This window comes from Ictidomys tridecemlineatus, chromosome 2 (genome assembly GCF_052094955.1).
Source record: "Ictidomys tridecemlineatus isolate mIctTri1 chromosome 2, mIctTri1.hap1, whole genome shotgun sequence".
NCBI classification, from domain to species: Eukaryota; Metazoa; Chordata; class Mammalia; order Rodentia; family Sciuridae; genus Ictidomys; species Ictidomys tridecemlineatus.
This window is the reverse complement of record NC_135478.1, coordinates 160,107,161-160,121,439: the sequence shown is the minus strand read 5'-3', so window position 1 is coordinate 160,121,439 and position 14,279 is coordinate 160,107,161.

Sequence of the window (14,279 nt, the reverse complement as noted above, 5' to 3'; positions counted from 1 at the left end):
TTTTTTCATATTTTCTCATCAATATCTCCCTTTCTATATACTTCAGATATGTTTACTAGAAACCATAATGATTTTTCTACTACTCATCTTTGAACATATAAGTACACATAGCAATGCATAGAGAAAGTGGGGTATTCTTTGCTCATAGTTTAACTTTAGTGTATTTAACTCTTACTTAATGATTGTCACATAATTGGGGTATTTTTAAGATTGAGGGAATTTAGAAGTTTGCTGGAAAATTAGGGCAACAGTATTACCAAACACTGAACAAATACACAGGGCTTGACCAGAAAGGAACTTTTCTGAGACAAGGCGTGGGGACTCAACACAAGACAGGGAGAGTCCAGAAGACAGTAGATCCAGGATGAGACACCCGGTAATACACAGTGTGTTCAAGGGGCACCACTTCCCCTGAGTCAACACCTCTGATGCTGCAAGCCGAGTGTCAGCCTATTGACACAGGGAAGGGCTTAATCTCAAGGTCAAGAAGAGCTCTGGGTGGAAGGGTTGAGGTGGAATCTAAATTTTTTCAAGGTTGTGGCCTAATTGTCCTAATAACAATTATCAAGTACTCAGTCATTTTCCCACTGATTTGGTATATAAAATTTATCCATTGCCAAATTCCTAGATCATTTGGATCTGTATCTGGACTCTTAGGCTGGTTCTGTGTATCCATATCATGCTGCAGCAGAATCCTATAACTTTGACATTGCAATACCTTTTTATTGTTCCATAGAATTTTGTGTTTCCTTGCATTTTTATGTTTTTTTAATGGAATATTAAATTGGGTTTAAAAATATTTTTATTGTGATTGCATAAGTTTAGAGAATAATTCTAGGACAATTCATGTTTTACATGTTTTACAATTCAGAGACCTGGTTGGTATTAGATGTCTTTCATGACTTCTAGTAACATTTTAATATTTTCTTTACAAGGATATTGCACACTTCTTAGTAAACATTCTTGAGTTTGATCTCTTTTGTTGCTACTGTAAAGGGAATATTTTCTTTAATTTCATCTCTTTAGTTATTGTGGGCATAGAAATATCAGAGATGATCAAATTGAATAAAAATTAAAAGATCTAGACATTTTCTGCCCATCTGGATCATTTAGGGCTTTTAGAACTTCCTTTTAATGGGGTTATGTCCTTTTACAGCACCCTTTCATATACTTACCTTCCACTTTTTTTTCTTATTTCTCTTTTTTCTCTTCTTTTCTTCTACCTTTTCTCGTCTGATCCCACCAAACTTATTCCTTTCTTCCTCTCTTTGTCCCTCTATGTCTTTTCTCACCTGCCCCTCTCCCTCCTCTGTCTTGCTTATAATTTCCTTTTTTCTATTTACTTCATTTCCTTTTTATTTACCTTCTTTCTACTTCTCTCTTTCTTCCCATTCTCTCTCTCCTCCTCCTCTTATTTATTATTTGCTTTGCTGTTTTGATTTTTTTCTCATGTATTTTTCACCCTTTTCCAATATCTCTCTCCCCTCATCTTTCTTTTTCTTTTGAGGAGGCAGTTTATGGGGGATTGAACTCAGGGGCACTCAACCACTGAGCCACATCCCCAGCCCTATTTTGTATTTTATTTAGAGACAGGGTCTCACTGAGTTGCTTAGTGACTAGCTTTTGCTAAGGCTGGCTTTGAACTCACAATCTGGGATTATAGATGTGTGCCACCATGCCCAGCTCTCTCTTTTGTTTCTAAACACTAAAATTTATTACCTGTTTTTGAAAGACAAAAGTAACAATTAATTTTAGCATTTTATATTATACAAAATGGCTCCAAATGTTAAAAGCATATGTCAAAGAAAGTATTCATTTTTTTAAAATCATCTGAATATTCTTAAAAATACATAAGCTCATATCCATTAATTATATGAATTCTTTTCTTCTTGATGGGAACATTTCCTTCTTTGAATCTGCTCATTAAATCACCATGGAAAAATACATTATAGAACAAACAAAACTAAATAATAGCTATGATCCCTTAATAAAGCTTTATATCATCTAGTGAGAATAGGTTTGCATAAATGTATACATAGGTCATGCAAAATATTATGTCTAGACTCTCAATGTGTTTTATTTTGCATTTATATACTCTATACTTTGTTCCAGGAAACATGTTGTATACACATCATCATCATCTTCACTCTATTATAATAATTTTATATTGTGCAAAAGCAATCTCAGTTTCTTCCATATCTGTGCAGCTCCTCTAGTCTTAGCCTGTCCATACTAAATGACTTCTTGAGCAGTGATGTGCTATAGATCAATCAAATCTGTATAAGAATATGAATCATATTACTACAGCACAAAATATTCCAGCAAAGTCTTTTCACTTTGTTCAGGTGAGGGCTTCTGCCTGTAGGTTTGATTTGTTGTTACTCTGTAATCAAAAAGGCAGTACACTGTATGTGTACATACATGCACACACACAAGTGAATATGTATATAATTCATAATGAACACACATATAGAATTTTATATATATGAGGTGTATGTATATAATTATGTTCATTATATTCATTCTGAGTACTTCCTATGTTTTTCACCTTTGAGGCCCAGGATTTAAGTCTCTAAACAAAGGGAGTCATCTTTGAATTGGTCTCTGAGGCATAGTTGCCAGGTCTGCTAGTAAGCAGCTCCATTCTCCCCACAGATGGAAACACTTTCAGGGTCAAACAGGTCGCTCTCCTTTGGCGATGAACAGAAGCCAAGACAGAGCCTACAGATGGTATTGCATCAAAGAGTTCAGCAATTAATTATAGTGGTCTTCAAACCCATATCACCCTGATTCTCCTGTATCTACACTGGCCATCAACTTACAATTAAAAATCATGTGTGCATTTTAGATATGGAGGTTTGACTAAATGATCTCAAAGCTTTATTCCATTTCTAAATTATTTTTTTTAAAAAAATCAGTGAATAATTGAATGCATGAAATGAGTATTGAAATAATTAACTAACAGAAACTTACCTTGCATTCTTGTTTTGGATTCTCTGACACAATTAAAGGCCATAATTTTGCATTTGTTACCAGATGGCTATTATCAGTTGCTCATTAGTATGTGCAGTCGTTGCTGAACTGAATGGGAAAGTCTACTTGTAATGCATTAATCCTTTTAAATTGTGTTTAAAGAGGTATCTGCTCACTAAGGAATCCTAGTATGAGTGTATCATCTGTTAAGTGAGAGCCACCTGCCAACCAATGCCATCAAAATATGTAAATATGGAGTTACTTTTTCTATTTATGAAAGACTACCAAGCCTGTGATCAGAGCAATTATGCTTAGTTAACCTCAGGAAGATATAGTGTTAATTCATTATTTTCCTCTTACTTAAATTCATTATTAATTTGTTTGACTGTCATATTTACATTCATGCTCTCACAGGCTTTCAATTACTAATACCCATGCAAAAATTATGATCTTGGTTATTTCTTTATTCTCTTCTCATCTTAACAAATCTCACCCCTAGCCCTTCCAGTTTTCCTTAAACCAGGATTTTTATTTCACCATGTACAAAATTCATCTACTCTTATTTCCCTGTGTAAGGGGTTTTCATGTGATCTGAAAATCATACTGAAGGCAAGGATAAGGATACGAAAGAGAAGAAGGATAATCACTGATTTATCTTAAGGAACTTACTTTCCTTTAGAAACTGGGAGGCAGAGTAAAAGAAGCCCTAAAAAAAAGGTATTATTACATCTGAATAAAATGAATTTGTGAGAATTATTTAATACCTTTGAGTAATATTCTGGTCATGTAAAACGATTCAGGTAATGCTTAATTTGAAGTTACTGAGATTAATGATATGCTACATATAAAATACCTACCATGGTATTCGAACATTCCTAAGTCATCAAGTTGTTTCTTTTCTCTTGCCCTCCTTTCACCAGCCTTTGTGGGTTTGTCATAGCTCAAATCACACGAGACTAACAACCAAAATAAGTATTGCATGTTTGCACAATGTCCCTATAGTTATGGAAGGATCTTGAAGATAGGAATAATACATCACTCTGTACTCAATACAATATGTTCTAGGTATTAAGTAAATGTTTGTTAAGTTGAATTAGTTATTTGATTCAAGAAAATAAGGTGTATTATATATGTTGTAGAAACCAGGAAGATTTTATCAGTAAACAGAAATTATTCTTTCTCTTGTGCTTAAGATTAACTAAGGAATAATCCAACTGGAACAACAGTTTGACAGTATCATCTGATTACATTGTAAAAGGGAATTGAGCCACATAACTATACAGTATATCTGTATTTCTTTGTTACTGCATGTGTAGCTATGTGCTGACCATCTCATGTGTTTCGTTACATGCTCCCAGTACTTAAGCACTTCCTTTACTGTTCCACATGCCACATTCTCCATACCTGGACTCAGCTAAAGAAAGTAGAATCTGGGTTTACCTTTAACTGTGTGATGCATTTTATATTCGACAGTGTACTATCTCTTGAGTTTTTGTTGATACACTAAATTGTGGGATTTACAAAAGCTTAAATTGTCTTTTCACATGCCTTATTCATAATACTGGTGATTGTACATTGTTTTAATACTAGTCAATTAAATATTTATATGAATAGTTTTGTTAAAAATAAAAATGCACATCTGTTATTCTGAATACTCCTTAAGTCAGCTGTTTTCCAGTTGGTCTGATTAAAATATTTTATTAAAAGTTAATACATTATAAATGAAAAATAAGAAAAATACGCTTATTTTTTAGTTAAGAAAATATTTTCTTCTTAAAATATAGACCAATAAATATTACCCTTTTAAAATTCTTCTATAATACTATTTAATTGGCTTTGTTTGGGTATGGAAAAAGTCATGTTTTTACGGCTGAGATTATTTTAAATAAATAAAAAATACTTAACATTTAAATTTTTTTCCCCAATATCCAACAATGAAGGAGACAGATACTGTCATCATTTTGGTGAGTTCTTTCAGATCCTTTAGTGACCCTTACCATCTGACTCCAATGACCATTTTCTGTGAGGGAGGGAAAGACCACACCAGCAAGTCTATTGTTCAAGAAGCTGATTATACAGCCACTCACTCTTTTGTAGACACTGTTGCCTTTTCTGAGTGATTTTTCTAGGATTCCTCACACCCCTTTAACTCAGGCACCTGAAGAAAGCATTTCTCAATGTACTTCTTCAATCCTTTTGGGTCCTTGGATTTCTACCTTGACTACTTTTCTTTCCTTCCTGGCCATCTTCCTTTGAGAATGCAGAAGAGGCTAAGTGGTGGCTGATGGTAGTGGAGTCAGTTTTGAGTGATTTCTTCCCAATTATTGGCAGTTTTGTTTGGGACTGGTTGGTTTCTGGTTCATTGCTGTACAGTAAAAATTATAAGGGACCAAAGAAAAAACCTCCTCAACATACTGTGACAGTGTGATTCTAACAAACATTATAAGATGAAAATGTGATTTATTTATTTTTCTTTCCCCTATGAAATATGGTTGGTTAGGATTTTTTTATACTTCTTATTCATAACAAAGGTCTTGGTTATTATTATCAAAATTTGTTTATTCTTTGATTTTCACTTTTAAAATAAATGCAATAAAGACATGCATTTACTCATTTTAATTACCATATTCATATTAAATTTTAGATTTAATTCTCTCTTCGGTTTTTTCCAAAACTTTTCCCAGTATGGAACTCTTCATTAAAGAAATTCTTTCATTATTATTCTCTGGCTATTTCTCCCTCTTTCATTAAAATTTATTGTCAAGGGGCTGGAGTTGTAACTCAGCGGTAGAGTGCTTGCCTTGTATGTTTCAGGCACTGGATTCCATTCCCAGCACCACATATAAATAAGCTAAAATAAAGGTCCATCAGCAACTTAAAAAATATTTTTAAAAATTAATGTCAAACTGCTGAGAGTCCCTTCTTTAACAAAAGAAAGGCCTCCTAATTTTTTATATTGCTTTCCTCCAAAAAATGGCACGAGAGTTATTATTGCATCCTATCCCATGGCCTCCTCCAGAGATTTACTGAATATCTCAAGATCTGGTACGTAGGAAGAAGAAAGCCCGTGATAGTCCTTATGGTTTGTGCATTATTTAATAACTTAATCACTATTTTTTTACTCATCCAAAACTTAATTCCTTAGTATTGCCTATTTACCAAACATAATTAATATCTTCTTTGCTGACAAGGAACATATAGTAGAGCAGCAATAAAACAAATTAAACTCCCAAATCCTTGCTGTTATTTAAGATTTCAAATTTATTGTCTGAATTGGTATCCAATTGGATATAGTCCTAAATTGTATAATATAACCCTCTTTCAATAGAATAATAACTTAGTTGTTATTTCCATTGCTGTTTCCAAAAAAATATTCAGGAAGAGAGGAAAAAACACAATGGGGATTTTAAATTATTTCATTAGTTTTTATGTCTTTTTATTTCTTTATGCAAAGATTTTTTTTAACAAACCTTTTTTGAGAATATTCAAAAGTTGCATTGTGTAAAAATGCAAAAACAACAAAAGCAAATAACTATCCACACAGGTGCTAGTCCTACTTGAACTCAATTTTAATACCATCTGGGAAAATGAGGTCAGGGACCAAAAAAAAGTCTTTTTCTTTTTCCTTTCTGAACAGCATGTGGGAGGATTTAGGTCAATATGTAAATGCTGTGTACGTGAAGAGGAAGCACTATCAGCTGATTCAGAATGCCAAGCCATGTTGGAGACAGTGAGGAAATTGTTATACAGGGTAAGTCTGTTGCATGAAAAAGGGAAGATCTGATGATGTCAGATGTTACTTATTCTTTCCACATAACTTGATAGCAGTTATTTTGTCAAGAATATCAATCACTTTTCCAGTTAGAAATTTACTTCAAGATTTTCCCCTTTATTTTGTCAACATATGCTAAATTGGACCCCAAATTGATTCTGTCTCCAAATTCTGTCTTGTTTCATCTGGTGGTATTGTCCATAATTGATTAGAGGTGTGTAATTCTGAGCAGCACAAGTCAAAATATCAAAACTAGAAATCTGTGCCTGTTATTATTAATTTTTCTCCTAGTATATTGAAGAATAATAGCAGAAAGTGATATTTGCCCTGTTTGGTATATACTGCTAAAAAAGTAAATGTGCCTCCCTTGGATAATCCTCTTGGTTACTGGCCCCCTATAGCATGAAGGGAAGCATATACGTAGGAATTTTTACATCTGACACAGTCTTGAAGCAAACTCTTATATAAGTAGAGAAAAATTAATGACTACATATAGCTTATATGTAGACTGTGCTCCATGTGCATTGCTTAGTGAAGAATACTGGAAGGAGTCATCAAGCTCTCTTGGTAGATAAAGTAATTGTCTTGATGATCCAGTAGTTTCCAGAAACTGCTACTATGCTGACTTCTATTGTTCTCAGTATCAAATAAGCATACCTTATGTTTGTATTGTAAGTAGTTCCTAAAATAAAGATAAACTGACATGTCTCCACTCTCCAGCTCTCCTTGATTTCTCCGTGCTTGAAGTCTTCTTTCTTTCTGTTTTTATTGTCCATACTCAAAAATCTTGGTATCATAGTATTAATATTTTCACACTTTCTTCCCTCTGGACTAAAATCTACTTCAAAAAAGAGAGTGCAGCCTATATTACTTTTTGCAACATCAGATCTAGCACATTAACTCAGTTAATATTCAATAAATGAAAGAAATGAATGCTACTTTCATGGATACCTTCAAATTAATTGCTTTCATGAACGCATGTATGCATAGCACAGAGAATATGACTCTGTAGAAAGCTAATAAGCTTTTAACAATGGCTAACTGGTGTCTGTGAATTTAACCTGGTACAATATTATTTCTGCTATGATTTACTGTTATAAATATTACTCTTCCTCATGACTCTAGCATAACAATAAGTGTTTTTAAAGTCATTAAAATTATATAATATAATCATAAAACAACTTGTTCTATGTAATGCAGTGCATTGGCAACTGGTAGTGTCTCTCTATTCCTTTTGGCTTTAAAAATCAGAACTAGCAACTACCTGAGACCATACTTACAAAATATCTGTCAATGAACTATAGAATCAACTCTTTTTAATGTACTCTATTGTGACTCTGCATACACATTTTTCTTTTGCTTTTTTTCCCCAGTATTGATTTTTAGATATTATTTTAATGATCTCATTGCATTTACTTCTTTGTCTTTAATTTACTTGGGCCAAAACACAATTTTCTCTAATATCAAAGAGTATATTAGGAGATTTCAGCTGTCTTTATCCCATGTTTGGGCCACCATTATTTATTAGCACTCGATAAAGTTCATGTTCCACTCTTATTCTAAGAAGTATTTGACTGATATTTACCCCAAATAACATGCTGGCCAAACAAGGTGTTTATGTTTATCAGCATGTATTTTCTCCTCACAAATAATATGAGACTTAAAATTCTAGTTTGCTTCTGTATCACCAGCTGGAAACATTATTCCAGACACTAAATCCTTTGACTCTATTATGTTCTACATAGAAAGGTTTGATATCTGAAAGGAAATTATTTAACTAAATTCTATAATAAGCCAGTTGCAATGGTGGTGTAAGTCCTAAGGAAGTTACTCATTTGAGACCTGCAATTATCATACTGATAATATCTCTTGAATTTTTTAAAATATTACCAGTAAAACGAAATTGCCTGATTTTCCTAGCTTACTATATTCCCAGAATATTTCTGAGTGTTTTGTTCTTGCTAATTAAATAGACCCTTTCAAAATTCTTATGAAAGAGTTGATGCAATTATCCATATTTTAAAGGAGAAATTAAGCATCAAGTGATTAATTTCCTAATCCAAGTCCATAAATCTAGAGAGTCATAACAGAATTGGGACCCATTAACTCTTCTTCTCTAGAGTGCTCAGGGTCCACCTGTGGTATTATTCTTGGAAGCTGAGCAGTTCACCTGCTCACCTGCACACATGCACGCTTGTGTATGAAAGTCTAAAGTGGTTTAAACCATTCTATTCTATTGCCTCTCAGGCAAAATTGTAAGTGTATATTTTTGTAGGAAAAAAATTAACACATATCTATGTATATGTAACTATATAAACACATTGATTTAATTATACCAAATTATAGTAACACTTTAAAATCCTCAATATTAACTCTATTTTAAAAAGCAATTAGTTCAATAACACTTATTATAATTATATTCAGGCTAATTTTGAAGGGAGCAAGGGAATTTTTGAGGTCTATGAGAAGTGGGTAACCTTTCAATGATTATGACCACAGACCATGAAAATGTGATAAAAGCTAGACATGATTGGGCTAAAATAGAATCATCTTTTCCAAATGGTTCTCTCTAATCACTTTAAAATAGAATATGCATGTAGGACCAAGCCTTCTGGATAATAGCTTTCAGGCTTTCACAGCCAGATGAAGGGCCAGGTGCTGGTTTGGGCATTTCCACAGTCTGGCTACGCTAGGATCTGATACTAACGTGCTGAGTGACACTTTGCAGCCCTCTCAGAGCAACATGAAATGCTCCTGCTGCCACTGAGCATCTTATAAAATTGACTTCAAAGAAACCTTAAATAAGCATCCACGTGCGACATGTGATACTCTTAAAACACATACTTCAAAATGATTTGAGCTAGTGATCTGTGATTGGAAAATTTATTTCCAGTAAAACAGTCTTTAAAATCTTCTTTCTTTTTACTTAACCTGCAATATATTTAATTCGCTTTCCACCTGTAAGAAATTGTGAAGAAAAAAGAGACCATTATTATTCTTATATTAATTCTACCAAGACAAAGGAATCAAAGAATAATTTCATACATTGAAATGTCTTTAAAAGTGTACTTATCATTTTTTTAGTACTCAGTATAATGAATAGTAAGTAGATTTTCATCTAAACCTTTCTCCCATAAAGAGAGAGTGAGTTGTGGGTGTGGGTGTGGTTCATTGCTGTAATCTTAGCAGTTAGAACAGTCCTGTAACACTCTGCAGGTCCTCAATGAGCATCTGATAAGTTCATTCCTTTCTAAAAACTTAGAAATATACTGTGAAGTTCCCCAAATCCTTAAATATCCTTAGAAAATGCAGTTTTAAAGCCTGAACACATTTTTAGTTGATGATACATAATTTTTGATAGAATCTCATGTTTTTAGACCTTTAGTTTGTTTTGTGTTTTGCCCTAATATGAATTTTATGATAGTGAACATTCTTGTTTGATTATATAATTCTCTCTTTAATGTCCTTAAAATAAATCTGACAAAGTGACATTGTTGACTCAAAACTGCATAGCAATTGTAATATGCTGACTATTGGATCCAGAGATGCATTACCACTTTAAACACCCACCAACAACATGTAACTATCTCATTTCCAAACATCCTCACTAACACTTAGTACTAAGATTTAAAAAAAAAAGTTTTATAATTTTATAACTAGTAACTTTTCATAGATTTTTGAGCAAGTACCTCAATATTGTTGTTGAGTTTTAAAATGCCAGTGGGTTGTTAAGGAGAACAGATTAGTTACTTGGGCGTATACTGGGAGGTCTCAAATTTCTATTTATGGTTTTCCTAACAGGCCTGGCTATCCTGAACATAAGGCCCATGTTATGTAGAATATGCCATGAGTGTAAAAAAAAAAAAAAAAAAAAAAAAAAACCCAAACAAACAAACAAAAAAAAAAACAAGCTACTAAAAAAATGTCTTGTCAGTTCAGGGGAGAGATTTGGAGATGCAAATAATCATTATCACTTCACTTACAGGAATATTTTCAGTTTCCTAAAGGAAGACATTATACATACAATTTTAGATAATTAACTTGGTTTGCAAGTACTTGAAATGTTGCCAATTTCCTTAAAAGAAAAAAAATAACACTTAAATGTACGAACTTGGTTAACAAGTATACTTTTTTCTTTTCTTTCTTTCCTTTGCCCACAATTGTTTCCTTCTCCTCCTCCTCCTCCTCCTCCTCCTCCTCCTCCTCCTCCTCCTCCTCCTCCTTCTCCTTTTTCTCTCCTTTTCTTCTCCTTCTACTTTCTTCCCACCAGGGATTTAACTCAGGAGCACTTAACCACTGAGCCACATCCCCAACCCATTTTATTTTTTATTTTTTATTTTGAGAGAGGCTCTTGCTAAATGCTCAGCGCCTTGCTAAGTTGTTAAGTCTGACTTTGAACTGGAGATTCTCCTGCCCCAGCCTTTCAAGTCACAATTGTTGCTTTATAACTAAATGCTTTGAGAAATATTTTATCTGGCAAGATTCTCATGTTTGAAAATAAGTAAATATTTTGTTGCCTTACTGCAAGCAATACAATTTAATTTGTGGCCTTGTCTGGCATTTTGTGGCCTTTTGGCTGGCCCTTCCCTGTGGTGGAGAAATTTTCCTCTTCATCAGTCTCACCAAAAGGCAGAGTTCTGCGACCACTGTAGAAGTCCATAGGCCTTATTTTTTGTATGTGTTGATAAGACCAAGGATCAGCCTGTAGTAGGAATCCAGTCCTGACCTTTCTCCCCAGGACCCGACTCTCAGGTAGGTAAGAGTCACAGCCAGGAATTCCAAAAGTCTATAGCAATGGTGTCAGCAGGAGTGTCACATATCCTGTGGTGGCAGTGGAAATGACCTTACCATATTGTGACTGTGCACCAACCATGGTGTGGCTCTGCCTGCCTTGCTCTGCAGGCCAGAAAACCCAAGCCTGTTTCTCCTAGAAATTCCCAGGCCATTCTTTGCACTGCATTGCCTTCCAGTAATTTCCTTTTCAACTTTAGCCTGAATCAGTTTCTGTTGCAGTTGCTAATAACCCTGACTGACACAGAATTGAAAACCTAAAATTAAAATAATTAATTACTGCAAATATAATAGATGATGGAAGGTGTGTGTCTCTGATGAGCACCTTCATTTACAACAAGGTTAATTGCCCAAAAAGAGCAGTGGTAAGTAGGGTAGTGAAAATAGGGTATCATGCTAAAAAGATTAATTACAATGATAGTTGGAGGTCATAGCTAAAATGACTAAGGATCCATAGTTTGAATAGCAGAGGTCATTTTGAAGCCTCAGCAGGCATTCTGCTCACATTTATGGGTTCATGTTTGGGAAACTTGAGCTGGGAGCTATCACATCAACTTTTCTCTACAAAATATTTTACCATGTTACTCATGTCATCAAGAGTTTACCACTATGTGGCAAAGTCACAATCTCTTAAACCAAGATTTATACTGATAATACATTCCTGTTAGTATATCAAAACTTTATTCTATAATGTTTACTATTTTTTCCTTTATCAGAACTATAAATTTTAGGATTGGGGTGTAGCTCAGTGGTAGAGTGCTTGCCTAGTAAACTAGAGCAAGTACAAGGCCCTGGGTTCCATCCCCAGCACTGCAAAACAAACAACAACAACAAACAATAATAAATGTGTGTATACAAACTTTAGCAATTTATCTGTTTTTTCCCTTCTTTCTTTCTTCCTTTTTTTTTTTGTTTGCTTTATTTCATATAGGTATGTTTCGTTGCAGTCTTAGTGTGAAATTTGCACTGTCACTCCTTACAGAGAAATAATCGCTCTTCATATCAGTCATTTTGGTGAGATGACATTGATCTCTAAATATTTCTCCAGTCTGGAGGATAAATTAACATGGACTCATCCTATATCAGGGCTTCTGAGGGCGGGGGCCGGGGGGGGGGGTTCATCAAAGGGAAAGATTTCCCAAGAGATTCTTATGCATCCTGTGAGAAAAGCTGCATTGCAAGGGAACTGCTATTTCTAGAAGCCTCCCAGAAGATAAGAGAAGTTCCCTCTGGCTTTTTGACTGATAAAGTCCTCAGTCTGTCACAGCATTCACTTATCACTGCAGGAAAGAAATGCTTACCCATAGCCAATAAGCAATTATTAAAACAAATCTTATGTGTCTCTTACAAACTAACACATACCTTTTTTTTTTTTCTGTTGCAATTTACTATTTTTTTTTTTTGTACCAGGGATTGAACTCAGGCACTTGACCAGTAAGCCACATCTCCAGCCCTATTTTGTATTTTATTTAGAGATAGAGTCTCACTGAGTTGCTCGGTGCCTCACTTTTGCTGAAGCTAGCTTTGAACTCACCATCCTCCAGGCCTCCCGAACCACTGGGATTACAGGCGTGTGCCACCACACCCAGCTGCGATTTACTATTTTTGAAACAGAAGATTTCTAGCAGTGTATGTCCTCCTTTTTTTTTTTTTTGGTTATCTATTTTTAATATATTAATAAAAGTTCATATTATTTGCTTAAATACTATGCCAAGAATTTCACATATATTAACATTGAATTCTTGAAAAATATATGTGGTATACAATATTGTAATAACTTAAAGATAATAGAAGAAAGTTGAAAATAAGGACACTGTTCACAGGTTAAACATCTGTGCCTTTTAAGTATTATATTGCTTTCTTCAAAGTAATCAATAAAGTTAAGTCAAATATTTTAGGAGGCTATAAGAAAAAGCACAACTATACATTGATGGAGGTCAGATATATACCATGAGACACATCTTATATGAATGAACATTAGCATTATGTCCATAATTGGCAACTCTCTTACATACCACTATCATATTCAAAAGATTCCATTATCTGCTGAAAGTAGTTTAGTCTCTTAAATCTTATATCTAGTGCTATCCATGTTTGATTTCAACCTACTTTATTTACCTATCATTATTCCAATATATACCCTATGGCACAGTCAAAATAGACTCCTTCCTCTTTCTCACAAGGGTTTCTGTAACTTGGATTAGATGATATTGCCATATTTAATTTTTCCTTTAATGATAACCTATTATAAAATGTACAATGAAATCTTTCACTATCTTCCCAAATGGAGCTGATCTCCCTGAAACTCCATGGTATTAAGTGTGTGTATATGTGTGTGTGTGTGTGCACATGTGTGTGTATGTGTGAATGCCTTCCTCATGATCAGAACCCACCTTAGGTATTTATGCATTTTCTTATTTCTCAAACTAAGTTTCAGACTCCTTCATTAATCTCTTGCATATTCTCTAGGGGTGACATTTTTCACTGAACAATTAAAATTTGCACTACGTTGTTTTGGACCTGTAGTTTCTCTGGATACTCCAAAGATAATAGTAGGTATCTGTATGTATGCATGTTTTGATGGCGCAAGCAAGTATAAATTCAATTCCTCAACTTTAGGAGTATTTTTACTCACTCAAGGCATAAAAATAGGCCCCTTTTAGCATGTGCCTTTAGACAACACAGCCCACATCACTCAACTCCATGGATATCCCTTGGATTAGTCACACATCACTTGGATACC